The 17,290-nt window shown below is 49.1% G+C and overlaps 1 protein-coding gene across 3 annotated transcripts in view; it reads right to left on the reverse strand.

The window, feature by feature from the left end:
• VWC2L (von Willebrand factor C domain containing 2 like) overlaps window positions 1-17,290 on the reverse strand; it is a 45,287-nt gene that overhangs the window by 7,654 nt on the left and 20,343 nt on the right. Inside the window, exon 4 of one of the 3 annotated variants that reach the window (XR_003380347.2) lies at window positions 10,113-12,759. The exons of the other annotated variants lie outside the window; for them this stretch is intronic. The gene's annotated coding sequence lies outside the window, so the exon portion shown is untranslated. The remainder of the gene's footprint in view (window positions 1-10,112; window positions 12,760-17,290) is intronic. 3 annotated transcript variants of the gene reach the window in all.

Raw genomic sequence — 17,290 nt, forward strand, 5'->3', positions numbered from 1 at the left:
GTTGATATTTTCAAATTCCAAAACAAAGCCTTGGACTCTGTCAGTTTAACCCCATCCCCCTTGTCCTGTGTAGCTCCCATCTGTAGTAACAAGTGTCTCCTCCTTGAGGTGACCCCAGCATGGGAGGTTCACTCTGCCACCCTGCCCAGCCACCCAGGGAGAGCTGGCTCTGGCTGACAGCTCCTGGAGTCATCTGCTGGTGCCTTCTAGATGTCCAGGAACTTTCAGTCATGTGCACCACTGCCCCAAAGAATTCCTCTCCTCTGAAGCTGATCTGCAGCTCTTCTCCATCCTGCCTGCATTTTTCACTGCTCAGAAGTCAATGTTAACAGCCCTTCTCAAGCACTGCCTATTTACAGGAGAGATTTTCCAGCCATAATTCACATTACTGGGTGCCTGAAGATGCCTAAAAGTTATTTAATTTCTGCATTAAAATATATATATATCTCTGCAGCATCCTTGTCCAAATTAAATCTAAGTTGCTCAGTCCAAGCAGCCCTCCATCATTAGAAGGAATGCATTGAGAAGGTGAGGGGAAGGTGAAAAGCTCAGTTCAGGTCAATGGGAGCTGTTCCACTGATTTTTGCCAGCCATGCAGCCACACAATAAAGAAAATACAACACAGCAGCAGCTCCCAGCCAGCCCAGTGGGACAGGGACCTCCTGAGGCCCCACATCCCCTCCTGGCTCTCTGCACACATCATCCAGCTTTGCTCAGACAATCCCAAGTCTCTGCTGCCTTGCAGTCGAATGGATGCAGGATCCCACTCGAGTTCCCTAAATTGTGAGCTGGCACCAGTGACAGAGACTGATTTAGGCCTTTGCACTGCAGTTAGAGAAATACTGATGGCTCCTTATCCATCTTAATCAGCAGCAGCAAACAAATGAGGGACAGGGAGACATCCAGAAGGGAACACACGGCATTACTCCTCCTTATTGATAGCACAGTTACTTAATTTGATGTGGAGACATAACTTCAGGCATCACTAAGTAGTGCAGCAGGGCTGGTTTGGTGCAGGGAAGATCTATGGGTGCAATTTCAAATCTGTTTGTTTGGCAGCGGTGACGTCCATGGGCGCCCACACGGAGCCCAGCTCTGCGGACAGCTGGACACCATCCCTCACCGTGACAGATGGGACAGTGTTCCTTCCACAGACAAATGCAGCAGCTGAAAGTGGTGGAGCCTCACCCCACTCTTCACTTTCTGTGCTGGTAGGGTGAGCTGGACAACAGGGGACCAAGCCAAGACTGAGCACAGAATCCCAGAATGGTTTGGGTTGGAAAGGACCTTAAAGCTTGTCCTGCTCCACGCTCTGCCCTGGGCAGGGATAGCTCTGCTGGACCAGGCTGCTCCAAGCCCCATCCAACCTGTCCTTGGACACTTCCAGGGAAGGAGCAGCCACACTTCCAGTGTCTGATGGCTTCTGGTCATGTCCAGCCCTCCCTTCCCTGGGGCAGCCACGCTCTGGGCACAGCCACACCTTTGGCACAGCTCACTCGGGGAAGGCAGCGTGGAGATGGTGGAGCAAAGCTTATATCTGGGCACACCAAAGAAAATAATGCATGCTGTGCATTTCCCACTGCTTTAGGTAATGGTATCTGCCTCCCCATATGGACATTTCCCCCAGCCCTGTGCACCCAGCCCCTCTGTTTCTGATCCCAAGGGCACCAAAATCAGAGCTGGGAGCATATCCAAGAGCACTTGGAGCTCCCTGCAAAACCTGCTGCCCATTTGACTGGGTTTCTAGCCCAGCTGTGGGTTAGGGACTGCTGGCCAGCATTGCTGCAGTGGGAATTAACAGGTATCAAACTCATAACCCTTTATTCACTCTGCTCACTCACACAGCCTTGAAGTGACCTGGCTGGAGGAGCCAGCACATGGATCAGCTCCCAGACAGCACAAGAGCAACTCCCAGTGCTTCAGACTCATCTGTAAATCCAGGGCTTTCCCCCCTCCTTTTAGTGTAAAATGCAGGTTGGTATTTTCAAAGTCACCTATGGGATTTATATACCAAATTCCTCTTCATGTTAAAAGGATCTGTGTGTGCAAATACCTTGATCAGCACTGAAAAATGGTAAAAAAATCTGCAAAGGCAAAGGGTCCAGCATTGCATAGGCATGAACTGTGCATCCAAAGCAGATTTTCTGCACCAGGTTTTACTGTGCCCACTCTGGGCTGGAGGAGGAAAACTGTAACACCTCAAAGCCAGCAGTAACCATCAATTAAAGGAGAAATCTGTATTTCAGCATTTACCTGAGCAAACAAACAGGATTAGCTCTTAAAAATCTTTTTGCAGACAGCATAAAGTTTTGGGAAAATAGCATAGATTTCTTTTTAAAATACAGGTAGATTGCAGCTGTGAAAGCTACTCTGAGGTAATTTTAACCTTTCAGGTAAGTAGCAGGCTTTCAAAAATTTGTCTAAATGGGCACTTCCCAAAATGAATTCCAACAGCACTGAAGGTACATTCATTCTTTTAATGCTTCAAACATTAAAAGGTGAGGTGGGTTTTTTGAGCTGGGTTTTTTGAGCTGGTATCAAATAGATTAATTTAAAAGAAATTAATTAATAGAACTACCATTAAACTATTGCATCAGGTGAAGAAAAAAATATATAAAAGCACGCATAATGTGCTGTAGTGTTTGTGCTGTCTTCACCTCAGTGGCTCAGGAGCCAGGAGCAGCCACAGAACAATGTGTGCCATGGACCAGGCTCAGGCCCAGGGACTGAGCCCTTGCAGCCAGCGTTGGCCAAGGAAGGAACTGGGATGCAGAGAAGCAAACTCATCCAAGGATGCATGCTCACCCTGCCGGGATCTGGGACACTGCAGCTTTTGGTGCATGCAGGTGTGGAAGGACACCCTGGTGCAGGGAAATAAGGGCCCGGATAACCCCTGGATGCCAAAGCCTGTGGAACCCTGCCCAGGCATCTCCACTCAAAGGCAAAGGTTAACAACAAAAAAATAACAAGCAGGACTTTTTCCCTGGATCTTGTGACATTTTAGCCAACTTATTCGCCTCTTGGTTGCGCTTTGTGTGAAAATAGAATGATTTTTATGGGCCACTTTAACATTTTTATGTCTTTTTTTCTTCAGAAAAAGAAAATCCCACATTTGGTGTAAGAATTAAAACAGTATTTCATACTTAACTGCAATCACAGATGATGTATGGAAGAGAGCTGGCTTCATGTCAACTCAATATAAAGCCAGAATTGAATCTAACTTGGTCACTACAGCTGTGCGATGTTTTATGGGGTGAGGGGATTTTTTCAGATCAGTCATAAATGAAATGGAAACTTTGACTGGGCTCATTTTGTATCAAATGGGAGCAAAAAAAATGTAGGGCAGAACCAAGACTGCTACACATTCATCTGAGTTGTTCCTGCAGAGGTGGAGCGTGCTGCAAAGCCAGCCCAGCACCAGGCCCTGCTGCAGTGGCAGTCGGTGCCTGGGGGCACAAAGGCCCTGCCAGGGCAATGGGGCTTTCCTGAGCTCTGGGGAACCACATGTGGGGATCAGCCTCCAGCTCCTGGCTGGAAACAGCAGCACTGCAGCCCAGGTCCCTGGGGGATGGGCTCAACTGATGCAAAAATGCCCTCAGGCCTTTCTGCCACCATGGCATGAGTGTGATGCCTTGAGGGCACCAGCACGGTCCCACCTGCATTCCCTACCTGGTTTTTCTGATGGTTTTAAATATGGGGTTGTGTTAGAAATGGGAGTTCAGAGCAAAGATAAAACTTTCCATGTAAGGGAGGAGCTCCTGTGGAAACCATTTCTTCCTGCTCTTGGCTTGTGTTTGAGTTGTTGAGTTTTCTGCTGCTGACTTTGAGCAGAACCCATCTCCTGCTGCCTTCACCACCACTCCCATTGCCCTGGCCTCCAGCACTATTCCCAGCCTCTTGGCCTCTGTGATGATGGACACAAAAATTATGGCCACAGCCAGGTAAGACCCACGTGAAAGGGGAATTTAATGGTAAAAATTAAAGCCAGTCAGCAAAGGTTCCTGTTCCAGTCAAAGGATGGATCTCCTGGGGGGTGTTTAACAGCATCAGCCTTTGGATCTGCCTGTTTTCATCCCTATAAATTTCGGATGGGCTACAGTGGCAAAGCTCCCATTTCTATGCAAATCCATACAAATGATTGATTACTTGTAGAAACAGAATAACCACAATGGCAGAAACAGTATTTCTTCGTTTATGTGGGGAAGTTAATTACTTGCCTGTGGCACAGGAAAAGAAAATCAGGAGAACATTTTCCCTGACCCCACCCCAGCCATTAAGGCTGGTGGTAGACAGACAGGACGTGGCACTGCTGTGCCAAAATCTGCATCTCCTGAGGAAACAGGAGGAGCAGGGAATGGAAGGGGCAGGGCAGGATAGGTGGATGGATCTTGAGGACTCACATGGGGAGACCAAAGCACTGCAAGGACGGGCACACCTTGGTCTGATGGACAGAACATACAAACAGAGGTTGGTGCTTCTGGAATAAACAGACCCCTAAACACTTCTGCTGGCACCTGCTCTGCTTTCTCCAGCAGCTGCAGACGAGCTGTAATCCATGTTTTGTCCCAGGTTTTGCCCTTCCTGTGCTGTTCCATGGAATTGAACGGTGTCTATGGCATTTCCAGGGTGCTTTCAGGTGGTTCAGAAAGAGTCTGGCTAGTGACAGAAATTAAATGAGCAGTGCTGGTTCTGCATGGGAACAGCTGCATTTAATGACATCACCCAGTGACAAAAGGAAGGTCCCTTCCTGTGCTCATAACCCGGGGTGGCACCACAGAAGGCATAAGCACAGTGCACGAGGGCCTTTGCACTCTGCAGGGTGAGGCTGTGCTGATGTGCAGGGACAGGACAGTTCTGGGAGGTACCAGCTGGCGGTGGGAAAATGATGCTGCCTACACGTGGTTCTGCATCCCTCCTGCCCAAACCTCCCAAATGCTTTGTTGCCCTTCTCTGCAGTCTGTTTTTATTCATTCCCAGATGAAATTCTTGCTCACCCTCTGGTCTCAGTGGCACCACAGCATCTGAATGGCTCACAACCCCTCTCCTCCCACCTTCCCCTGGCACAGGGAAGTGCACTGGGCAAACTGAGGCACAGAGGCAGTGGGGGCTCCTGAGGGGATGCAGGTTGTTCAAACTAAACCCAGCAGGAAAATGAATTTGACTTGCAGCAACAGGAAGGTTTGAGGCTGCAAAGTGCCTTCTCAAGTGTGATGGGAATTGGTTCTCCTTATTGGCAGAGGGAAGGAACTGTGGGACAGGCTGGCAAAGTGAGGGACAATGACACCCAAAAATTCCCCAAATGGGGAGTATTCCCACACTCTTCAGCTAGTATTCCCTGCCTTGCTTTCCCTGCATTCATTTTATGCCTTAGAAAATTTTTTTTAAAGCTAGAAGAGGGATTTAGACATTAGAACAGCTCCTGACCTGATATGAGTTAATGATTTTATAAAACCCCTGAAAAATGCTTTACTTTAAAAGATTGATGTTTCCTATTGTATTTTTTCAATGCCAATTAATTACTTAATTCATTAGCAATGTAACACAGGAATAGTCTTTGAAAATCTGCTGCTTTGTGTAGATGCCTTTAATTATGGATAATTAAATACTGTGGAAGGACCTGATTATACCTCTGAGCATTTTCTAATCTGGAAAATGAAACACACTCCTGTACTCCTGAACACATAAAACAAAAGCTGAGCTCAAGAGCCACAAGAAGTAAAAAAAGATGGGAAAACAAACACCCCAAAAGCCAGAACCACTCCAAACCCTGCAACTAAAAGAGGGTGGGAATTCCTGGGGAGGCTGGAAGGCTTTGTGATGCCCTGACACAGGGTAGGACCCAGATCCTGCCTTCTTGGGGTACAAGGGGGAGCCTGAGTGTGTTCAAGGTGGAGCTGCTGCAGGCAGCTAACAAACATGGGCCCAGTGAACACAACTGGGATCATACAAACTGGTCCCTGTTAGCATTGCTAAAGCTGGGAACAGATTTCCCCATGGTTCCTTGAACATAGGGCAGCAACAACCAAAACTGCCCCAAAGAGCAAAGCAAAGCACTCTGCAAACACAGCCACAGGAAAAGGACAACCTGCCGATGGCAGAAGTTACGCTGTGGTTTCTTTCTGTCTCGGAGTTTTAGCCCCAGAAGAAAGCCAGGGAAATGCTTGTTTTGAAGACAGTACTGCCCCAGGGCCTCTGAGACAGATCCCGTCCCTGACTTCCTTTGCATCCTTCCTCCCTGAGCCATGACGTGCCGAACTCAGAGAACAAACTCTCTTGTCTTTATTTATTTCTCAGCTGGCAAATTTTTGGAGAAAAATTAGGACAGGTCTTGTGAAACATTAGGGGCAGGATGACATGGGGGACACAAATACATGTCTGGCACAGATGGAGACACTAAAAGAAGGAGAATGTCACCCCTAACACAGGGGCTTGCCTGCCTGCTGTAATTCAAAGCAGCAGTGTGGCACAGATGGAACTGGATGATCTTCAAGGCTGTTTCCTACCCAAACTCTTCTGTGATGATTTCTGGGTGCTGATGTCCAAGTGTGTGATGTTGCCCTGTCCAAGATTCCCTCCTGGGGGCACTGCCAAAATCCTCAATGCAGCAGCTGGTTTCAGCTGAGAGATGCAGAAACTCAGCCACCATGGGGTGAAGTGCACAAGGAGACACTGCAGCACACGGGACACACTGCTGGGGGGCAGTGCCCATGGCATTTGTCAGGATTCCTACTGCATGCTGCCAGGTGCCAGGCCTGCCAGCAGTGCCAGCCCCACTGCTGCTCCACCTCAGCCGCTGGTGAAGTTTAGACATGATGAGCTTATGTGGGGGATTGTATTTAATTATTTTTGCCCAACAGATTAGTGGAAAAGAGAAAGTCAATGCTGTCTTGCTGACCCCCACAGCTGTGCCCTATTATTGCACTGAGTGATGAGAACCATTGGGTTGGCCCCACCTCAGAGCCAACATTGAATGAGCCCATGCAATCCCTGGCTTCCTGCAGATTCCCTGTGCCAACACTTCCTGTACTAGGGCACATTGTGTCTAGAAAGCCCAGACCTCAGTGAGGAGAACAAAAAGCACACATTTTCTTGATGCACTTTGGGCCTCACCTTCATGTCTGGCAAGCCCTGTTCCAGCAAGGAGAACCTTTCACACAACCTCACTCTTCAACTGAGCCTTAGCAACAGGATAATTTAATGAGCACATTTTGCCTGTGGTGTGCACAAGGTAAAACCTTTCATGTTGACCAGGCTCATGTTTGCTTTGGAAGGCTGGTGCATCCATGGGTGGAAGAGCACGGCTTGTTGGGCACAGCTTGTCCTGGCAGACTGATGGTGCCTGTCAGCATCCCGCAGGAACCTGTCAAGCACTGCTCTTAATTAGCTGATCCTCTCCTCTCCTCTCCTCTCCTCTCCTCTCCTCTCCTCTCCTCTCCTCTCCTCTCCTCTCCTCTCCTCTCCTCTCCTCTCCTCTCCTCTCCTCTCCTCTCCTCTCCTCTCCTCTCCTCTCCTCTCCTCTCCTCTCCTCTCCTCTCCTCTCCCCTCCTCTCCTCTCCCCTCCTCTCCCCTCCCCTCCTCTCCTCTCCCCTCCTCTCCTCTCCCCTCCTCCCCTCCCCTCCCCTCCCCTCCCCTCCCCTCCCCTCCCCTCCCCTCCCCTCCCCTCCCCTCCCCTCCCCTCCCCTCCCCTCCCCTCCCCTCCCCTCCCCTCCCCTCCCCTCCCCTCCCCTCCCCTCCCCTCTGTGGCTACTTTAACCCTTGGTTACAAGAGGAGCTTGGGCACATGAACACACAGGCAGTGCTCCCCTGAGAGGGAGAAAACAAGCACAGGAGAAGGGGCAGTGCAAACTGCAAAACCACTGTGCACACAACAGAGGAGTGAGGAAAGTCCTGGGTGTTCTTTGCTGGGGGCTTGTAATGCCTTCTGTGGAGGCCACTCCTCTCTCAGCAGCTCCCCTCTAGCCTTCAGATCATTAGATAAGAATTAGGCTAAATCTGTAAAGAAAAGCAGGCACCTTTATTTCAGGGGTTGATCCAACTAGGAAACACAGATAACCATTTGGACAGGGCTGTCTCTCCAGTCTGGGTGAAGCTGTCCAAGGAGGGGCTTATGCAGGCCAAGGAACTGGCCCTCACTCTTTCTGCATGTGAAACCTTCACTGTTGAGCTGTCAGGATGAACAAGAGAGGGAGCAGATCCTCAGCTGCACACAAAACCTGGATGTTTCCCTTGGAGCAAGGCAGCCAGGCTGGTTTACAGCAGCCTCAGGGACTGGATCACAGCATATTTACTCTCCGGGCGGGGCTTGATGTAGCCAAGACAAAAAGTGGTTTCTGTACAAAACCAGCAAATGTATCAAATCGTTACAGTTGTGGGCAGGTTTTCATTCTTTAACACAGTTTCCCATTTAATTTCCAATCTAATAATTACAGTTTGACGTTGCCTGTAATAAAACATTTCTTTTTTGTTTGGCACAGCTTGAAAAGTAACCAGAAATTCCCTCTTGCTGCTTTCCTTGTAGCACAGGCAGTTGTGAGGGGGGAGCAGTCACTGCCTGGGTGTTGTAGCCCTTTCTGTACCTGGTGAGAGCTCCCAGGGATGCAGGGGCAGCCACAGCTTCTCTGGGCACCCTGTGCCAGAGCCTCACCACCCTCAGGGAAGCATTTCTCCCAAATGTCTAAACTCTGTCAGTGGGAAGCCATTCCCCCTTGTCCTGTCACTCCAGCCCTTTGTAAATTGTCCCTTTCCATTTTCCTTGTCAGCTCCCATCAATCCTGGACCTGGTTACTTACCCAGGTGAGAGGGAGAGCCAAGCAGGAAGGACATTTCCCATCAGACTGAGCTATTTCTCCTGTTCCTCTCCCACTCACCTGGGGGGGGAAAGTCAAAGGTGCAAACACTTTCTGCTTTCAGTAAAAACCAGAGCAGGCTGTCTGAAATAATGGGACAAAAAGTCCCTTTGTTTCTGTCTTTTCCATTGAAATATTCCAAAGATCTACAAAGATCTACATCTGAAACCATATCACTCCTTTTATCCTCCCAGGTTTGAGGGAGTTTGTTCTGAAAGCATTAAATGGGGCATCTCATCACTTCCAGTTTTTTTCCCAAACCTTTCTGAGGTACAAACAGCGAGTTTGCTGTAATTGGCCCTTTTCCCAGGGAGGTTTCAGTGAGTCAGCATTTTCTGACCAACATATTCCCATCTTCTTCAAATACTTTCAGGCAGCTGCAGTGAAAAAAGTCAGAACTTTGACAGCCTGGGGAGAACTTTGTGTGCTCTTCTTCATGCAGATCCACTGCTCCCAACAGATCCTTGGGCAGGACACCAGCACTCCTCTTTTTGGAGCATCAGCTCCTGCTCCATTTATTCTAACAAACTGTTTCCTTACCAGCACTACCTGGCACAAAACGTTTGTAACTGGGACAGATTGGGCTTAGCTGATGTAAAATGAGTTACACCAGTTTGCATCAATGGTGGTACTGGTCCATAATGACTCCTTTGACCTCCTCAGTGAGTTCCTTGAGGGGATTATGATTCCAGAAGTGGGCACAAGTGGAATATGGACATCCTGGAGTTCACCTCCTATTACAAAGTGCTGAAAGGGTCCCGTGGGCGACTCCTCTGTCCTTGAGCTGCATCAACACAGCCAGTGCTGCAAAGAACCCAGGCCAACCCCACAGCAAAGAAAGCAACATCCTCTCTTCATTCCCACCAGGCGTTTATTTGCTCATGACCAAGCCTAAGCTCTTCAGTCTTGGGCAGCAATTCAGACCAACACTGCAGCAAACACGAACAAGGAGAGCAAGAAAGGAAGCCCTGCAGCAGCCAAGCTCTTTTGCAGCCATTGCTGCAGTTGCAGTGCCCTGGTGCTGGGCCTGCACTGACGCTGAAGGCACCTGTGCAAAGGCAGAGCACGAGCAAGGCAGCTGGGAACAAGGCGTGGGCCAAGGGGGGGAAGTGATGGATGCTGATGTTTGTGGGCAGCAGAGCACCTTGCCCAACACGAGTTATGTGATGGCTGGCACTGTCCCAGCCCCTCCCTGCCCTACAGGAACCTCCCCCTGTCACACAGCAGCGACACTGCCACCCACACACGGTGTCCTTGCACCCTCACCTGGCTGAGCTGCAAATGGAGGGTCCCTCTGGCAAAATGCACTCCTTTTTGTTCTGTCCAGGTGAGGCACTTCACCAGCAAATCAGGGAGAGAGATGAAGAGAAACACACCTTCAACCCCCTTTTAGTCTCTGCAGCCAAAGGGATGTGTGAGTTGGCAGGTGAAAGGCTGGGGTAGTGTATGGCCACACAGTAACTGTGTGCCCAGCTGTGCCCTGTGGGAGGGACACAAGGCTGCCCTGGAATGCAGCACCCTGCCAAAGGAGAGGGGATGGAGTTGTAGGAAAGGTGGAGGGAAGGAAAGGAAGCAGGAGGAGAAAACTTGTAAGCCTTTCTTAATTCTAAGTGTTCTCAGACTTGCTTAGCTCTAATCTTTAATTCATATTTTCATTTCAGTCTCTTTGCTCTGTAAAGTCTGCATTTCATGTAAAAGGAGCAGCTCAGACATAAATTATTTGAAATAAGTCAACCCCTTCTTAAAGACCTCTACTCTACATATGTGTAGGCTCCAATAAAGAAGCATTAAACATTCATCAAATGAGAAATACACGAAGACAGTGTCTGCCACTCTTCTCACACAGACATGCCTCACAACCCCAACCTTCTGGCCAGCCAAAGCAAAGCCTCTCTAATCCTTTCAGAACCCTGGCCATGCAAAACACCCCAGCCTCCTGCAGTGTGCCTCTGAGCCACCCAGAGGTACCAGCAGGTCAGATCCTCAGCTGGAGTAAGTCAGAGTAAAAAATGCTGTTTTACACCAAGTGACACCGACACAGGATTTGGCTTTCAGCTTCTCTTGCAGCAAAGTGGTTTACAGCAGTGTCATTGGATCATAAAGTCACTTCTGGTATTTTAAAGTCACACCGAGAACCAGGTGGGGAACAGCAACACAATGCCTGCTTTAATTTCAGTACTGCCCAGGCTCCTTGTGTTCTGCAAAGGAACCTGGCTTCCCAGCTGGAATGTAGGAACCCTTCCCTCCCCTCCAAAACCCCTAACCCAGCCCTTCTCTACAAGACACAATCATGGTGATAGTGAACCTTGAACTAGCACTCTCACAGGCCAGTGCACACAAACTTCAGCAACATCTCCCCAAGGGGGGACAACCATGATGAGCAAAAGCTTCTTCATAAATATTTCTGAGTCTGAGGAGTAATGCAGAGCAGGTAACGTGTTTCCCACATCTGTGAGAGCTGAAAGAGCGCTTTGGAGCTGCTCCTGTCCCACAAATGGCTCCTCATGATCCTCCCTGACCCTTCCATGATCCTCCCTTCAGGGTGCTGTTACATTCATCTGCACTCTGCTGTGGTGGAAGCACAGGAGCATGGTCGGGACCTGGGGTGTCAATTCAGGCCAGCAGCTTTCAGCTCCTGCCTGGCCTGCAGCAGCCAGGCAGAGCCTTTTCCTGCCTGTTTAATTGGTGAATGATCCCTTTCTTGCTTGCAGGGCAGAGAGCACAGAGGCTTGGGAAGCAGCAGGTGACCTGTGCAGGTGAACACACCAGGTTCAGGGGCCGCTGTCCTGCTGGCTCCAGGCTGCAGCTCCCTGGGAATGGAGCTTTTCCAGCAGCATCCCTGCCACTGCACAGCCCAGCAGCCCGGCTTTGTGTGAGCACTGAGCTCTGGGATGGCTTTAATCACATTAAGTGCTGCTCAGTTCAGGGCTTTTTTGTTCTCTAAAGGCTTTTCCTCTCCCTTGTCGCTCTCAGTCTCACTTCCTCTGAAACTTCACAAGGTGGCAGATTCAACTCAGCCCTCCCTATGCTGTCTAACATCAGCATGGCTAATTTTGGAGGTTTCAACTTTTCCAAAGTTTTCAGTGTTACAGATTCAACTCAGCCCTCCCTGATGCTGTCTAACATCAGCATGGCTAATTTTGGAGGTTTCAACTTTTCCAGTTTTCCCTGTTACAGAGGCCTCTTCCAAAAGCTGTGACCCATCTTGAGTCAGCAGGGCATTTGAGCATCTGGAGAATCCAAGTGCTGGAGATTTCCAAGGCAGTGGAGGATCTAGGTCTTGACAGATGCTTTTGTGTCAAGTTCAGCACCTACATGCCTTTAACCCCTTGGCCCGAAGTGATCAGATGGACGAGCTCCACTGAAAATCAGTTTCAGAGAAATGACTTCTTAAGGAACAGTAAAGCAAGCACTGGAGTATTTTGTCAGGTTGGTGTCTGCCTGGCTCAAATACACCTCTTCATTTTCAGTCTTGATCTTCTACCAGCTTTCAAATCAATCCTTTATTTCCTCTGCTGGTAATCAAATCACTGCTTCAGCTGAGCTCAGAGGGCTCCACAGTTCACACTCCTGCTGGCCATCCCAAAGAGCATCGTCCGGTCCTTCCCGTGGCCCCTCGGGCTGACACCTGACGGGGGTGGTGGCCGTGGGGGTGACCAAGTGCCCCAAAGGTTGGCTGCCATCCCATTCCCAACCATGCAGGGTGAAGGGGCTGTGCTATGCTACTGCCTTCAGCTGCCAGCACCTGGGGAGAGGATGGTGGAGTCCAGCAAAATCCGGCGTGGGGAGCACTCACTTCTTCTCCTTGGCTGGGCACATTCCCTTGCATCTGCACAACCAACCAGCACATTGCATAGACTGGGACTGAAGGGGGTTTAAGTGCAATCTTAAAATCTGGCCATTTCAGGAATTTCTGAAATAAATTAGAAGAGGAATTTTATTTAGTTGTTGTTGTTTTTATTTTTCTCTAAAGGGATCTCCCCATGGCTCCAAATCACTGTTTTCCACAAAGTAAATGAACATGAAGTCTTCTCTCATCCTCTTGCCACTATTTCTGTGTCGCCTTTATCCTCCAACAGTTGTATTTAATCAAATGGCAGACAAAACATCCTGTCCCCAAATCCTTCCCTCTTTTTTCCTCAAATTTTAGTAATTTTTTCCATGTTTCCTTGATTTTTTTTTTGTCACTGATCAAGTTGGAAGCAGAAGCTTTCCAAAACAATGACCTGGAGCTTCAGCGATCCACATCTTGCAGATAAATAACAAGCTACATTTATGCACTGGAATATTCCATATTAAAACCTTGGCACTTTTCAAGCAGTGATAATTTGGAACAACAGAGACCATGTGGGGAAGGGTTTTTTTCAGTACTGGTTACCAACATGCACTGTTAATGCATCACCTACGAGAATTGAGATGGGGCCTTTTGTCCTGCCAAATCCCAAAGGGTTTTGCAAAGAGGACAGCTCCCATTGCCGTGCCAGGGCAATCCCTGCTTGGGAAGGAAGAGCCCTGCTCCCTGCCTGCACTGCCAGTGCCTCTTCCTGTGGCACTCCTGCCCTGCTTACTTTAGGAATGGAACCACCTCTGAACTGGCTGGGCAGGACAGGAACAGCCTGGCCCATGCCCACTCACCAAGTGCCCCAGTGCCCACAGCCCAGCTTTTCCTAAGGGACACCCCCTGGGCACTCCCAGACATCTCCCACTCAGAAAAAATGCATTTCTGCATAGCACTTGCTAAGAAAAGGCAGCATCAAAGGTCTGCCCCCAGGTGTTACTGCACACAGAGACATGCCAGGCTCACTCAGGGACACGTGGAACACGGATTTGTTTGCCAAAGGAGAGGCTTCAACAGGCTGGGAATATCCCTGGGGGGTTCCTGAGCAAGACACACTGTGTTACAGCAGGATCAGGCTGGGGTGCAGAATGCTTATTTCAAATTAACTCCAACAAAGAAATAATGAGCACTGAGTTTATATTTGAATAAATTAAGACAGAAGCTTAGGTGAAATGTGGGTTTATATGCACGGAAATAAATTATTATTTACTCACGTCTGTGCTCATGCCCTCAAATATGAAGATATTTGTAGGGATTTATTAATATTTATACCACATTATAATAAATACCCACAAGAGCTTTGCATGAAGACATGCTATTTTACCAATGTAAAATCTGTTGAAGGTCAAAGGGATCTTTTACTTGTGTGTGGATGGCAGGATCAGCCTCTTTACTTGGAAATCTGTATCAAGTGTGATAATTTAAAACTTTAATTAAAGACTCAGTGACACATTATCTACAAAATGTCTTCCTGCTGCCCAGTATTCCATCACAAATGTCTTCTGAAGCCCAGGCTGAGTAAGCACACTTGCCAGGAAATATTTCACTGTGGACATGTTAGCTTTTATCTGGCTCCTTGGGCAACAAATTCTTTTGTTGAGGATTGGTGACAACAAAACTTAAATTAGAGGCAAAACCAGACCCCAACCCAAAAATGTATAATATTTGTTTTGTTCATCCCTGAAGAAAATGAAGCACAGGGAATTTCTCCCTTTGTGCAGTGCAGCAGGTGAGAGTTGCTTGGAGCTGGCAAAGCAGAGGAACCCATTTAATCTGGAGCACAGATTAAAGCAGATGTGAGGGATGTGAGGGATGATACAATCCCCCCATTCCCTGCTCCCAGACCTCACCCAAAGGGTTGAAGGAGATGGGAAGAGCAACCTCCAAGTGATGCCCAGAAAGGGAGCTAAAACACACACACCCCACAGCAGTGGATGGGTTTATGGGGAGGGACAAGCAGAGCTCTGGGCATGAAGAGCCCAGGGTGAGCAGAGAAGGGCCCAGAACACCCCACAGGCACCTCTGCAGCCCTGGCCATGCAGACCTGGCTGGGAATTTTGGCTCTGGCACAGGCAGAGTGGGGATGTTCTCACAGAACTGCAGCAGGACAGAGGTGGTGGCACCACGAGCTGCACTGTCACAGTGCCAGGCACTTGGAGATCCCACCCAGGAGAGAGTTAACAGCAGTGACACACTTTTGTCTGGGGGAGTCACAGGGCCCGGAAAGAACAACTCGAGGCCATAATTCTGCGGTCTGTCACTACCAGGAAACGTGAAATCCAGTGACCTTTCATCTCTGTGACAGAAATGCTGCACAGCACCTGGAGCCATCGCCCTCAAAATCCACTCTGACAAATTGGATGATAGGACATGAAGGAGAAAACGTCCTCTGCCTCCTTCACCCCCAGACTGGAGCCTCCCAGTGAATCTGCATGCTCGGTGTGGAATGTGGGATCCCTTGCCAGGAACAGCCAGCCTTGAAGGAGCTGCTGTGGTTAGCGAGGCACGAGATAACAATTTCATTTCTTTGGCCAAGAAGGAACAAATCTCCCAAGCCATTTGTTCAGACTGCTCTTAAATGATGGGAGAGAAATCAGTATTGGCTTTCTATGAAAGGCCAGGAATGTTAGAACCAACAGATTTTTGCATTATCACAGAATCACTGAATTCCAGACTGGTTGGGGTTGGAAGGGATCTTAAAGATCATCTCCTTCCACCCCTGCCATGGGCAGAACACCTTCACTATCCCAGGCTGCTCCAAGCCCTGTCCAAGCTGGCCTTGGACACTTCCTGGGATGGGGCAGTCACAGCTTCTGTGGGCAGCCTGTTCCAGAGCTCACAGGGCACTTCTGCCCTTGGCAGAACATAATTAATAAGGTTATGAAAATCTACCTGACTGCGTGGAAAGAGAATTATTCTCTCATTAATAGCAGCAACAGCTAAACAAGCAGGCAAGCCATGCTCCTAGCAGAGTGCAGCAAATGATGCAGGGCTGTGGTTAACCTAAAATGAGGATTTTCCTTACCAAAATTTTAAGGGGTAGCTTTTGAATTGAGGATTTGCACCACAGAGAATACTCCCCCCCAACAACTGTATCCCTTGTGCTCTTGTTTGTCAGCCTGAAATTACAACCATAGACACTAAAATCTTTTCATCACACCAGAACATGGCACTGTGTCTTCACCACTTTGGCAGAAGACAAAAGCTATCAAATGGAAGGAAAAAAATAAATTTAAAAGGGGTGTTTCAGTCATTAAGTGGGTCTGTCAGCTTGTGTTATCTTCATGCATTTGTGAAACTGAGCTTTAATTGGCTGGCTGAAGCAGAGAGCTGAAAGACAAAATGTTGGTCTCAAGATGAACACAGAGCTGAAAACACTGTGCTCCTCACTCATTAGGATGTGTCAGAGGGATTCAGATGGGAAGGGACACAGGCATGGCTGCTACACTTGCATTTTAATCTCTCAGACTGTAAGAGAAAGGTGAATGGTGTGTGCCACACTCAGCCACGTCTAGGAGCAGTGACAAACTCTGATATCAGATTCCCCATGACACAGGAACTGCCTTGGTGCCTACCAATTTCTGTCCTGTGGGAATCACTGCATTGCATTGTGAAGGACGCAGCCAAAAGTGCCAGCTTGGGCCAGCTATAAGCCAGCCAGCCCCAGCAGCAGCAGGAGGAGCAGGAAGCCCTTCCAGCCGAGGGGTGTCCCTCCCCACAGCCAGGCTGGACACCAGCAGGGTGCAGCTCCCCCACAGCACCCATGCAGACATGCTCCTCCATCCCAAGGAACTGCCAGGAACTGGCTGAGCTGTGCTGCAAGCCCCAGAGACCAGCATTCCCAAGGCATCCAGGCTGCTCTGAAGGGGGTGGTGGGAAATACATCCCTGCCTAAACCAGGTCTCAGATGTAGAGCTTTATGTGTATCCCCAAGAGATGAGCAAAGAGAGCAGTGGAGAGATTTGGTAAAACCATGGATGAAGCCTCCTGGTTTCCCTGTGAGGGTTCCCTGTGTCCCACAGTCCCTTCAGCAAGCAGCCGATCTTCCTCCTGCCCTCCTGTCCTCAGGAGCTGCTCTTTCCCTTTCCCCTGGCTGTTGTGGGAAGAAAGATGCTTCTCAGCCCAGTGTCACCGTCACAGCAAGCCACCAAGCCCCAGAGGGGTCCTGGGGGAAATGCAGCAGCTGCTGGGGCTGTGAAAGCCCTGTGAGCCTGCACTCCTGGGAAGCCCGGGGTGCTCACAGGGACTGATGTGACACAGGCTGGCTGGGATGTGCTGCCACTGGAAATGAGGGATTTGGGATGGTGCCCTACATGAGACAGGAACACAGAGGCCACACAAGCTCCAGAGGTGTTTGTTGGGGTGTCAGTGGGTCTGAGCTCAGTGACAGGCCTGGGGACAGCCTGAGTCACCAACCCAGGACAGCAGTCTTGGAGAGTGTGATGAGAAACCTCACACCCAAACACAGCTGTACACAAAGGTGGTGCACAGAGCCAGGTAACAAACCTCTCCTCTGCACTTCAGCAATAAAAACAAACCAATGAGATTTCCTACAAACATTTTCTGCTTTCCAACAGAAACACAAAACTCAATGAAAATCTGACAA

The sequence above is a fragment of the Zonotrichia albicollis genome, chromosome 10 (genome assembly GCF_047830755.1).
Source record: "Zonotrichia albicollis isolate bZonAlb1 chromosome 10, bZonAlb1.hap1, whole genome shotgun sequence".
In the NCBI taxonomy this organism is placed as follows: domain Eukaryota; kingdom Metazoa; phylum Chordata; class Aves; order Passeriformes; family Passerellidae; genus Zonotrichia; species Zonotrichia albicollis.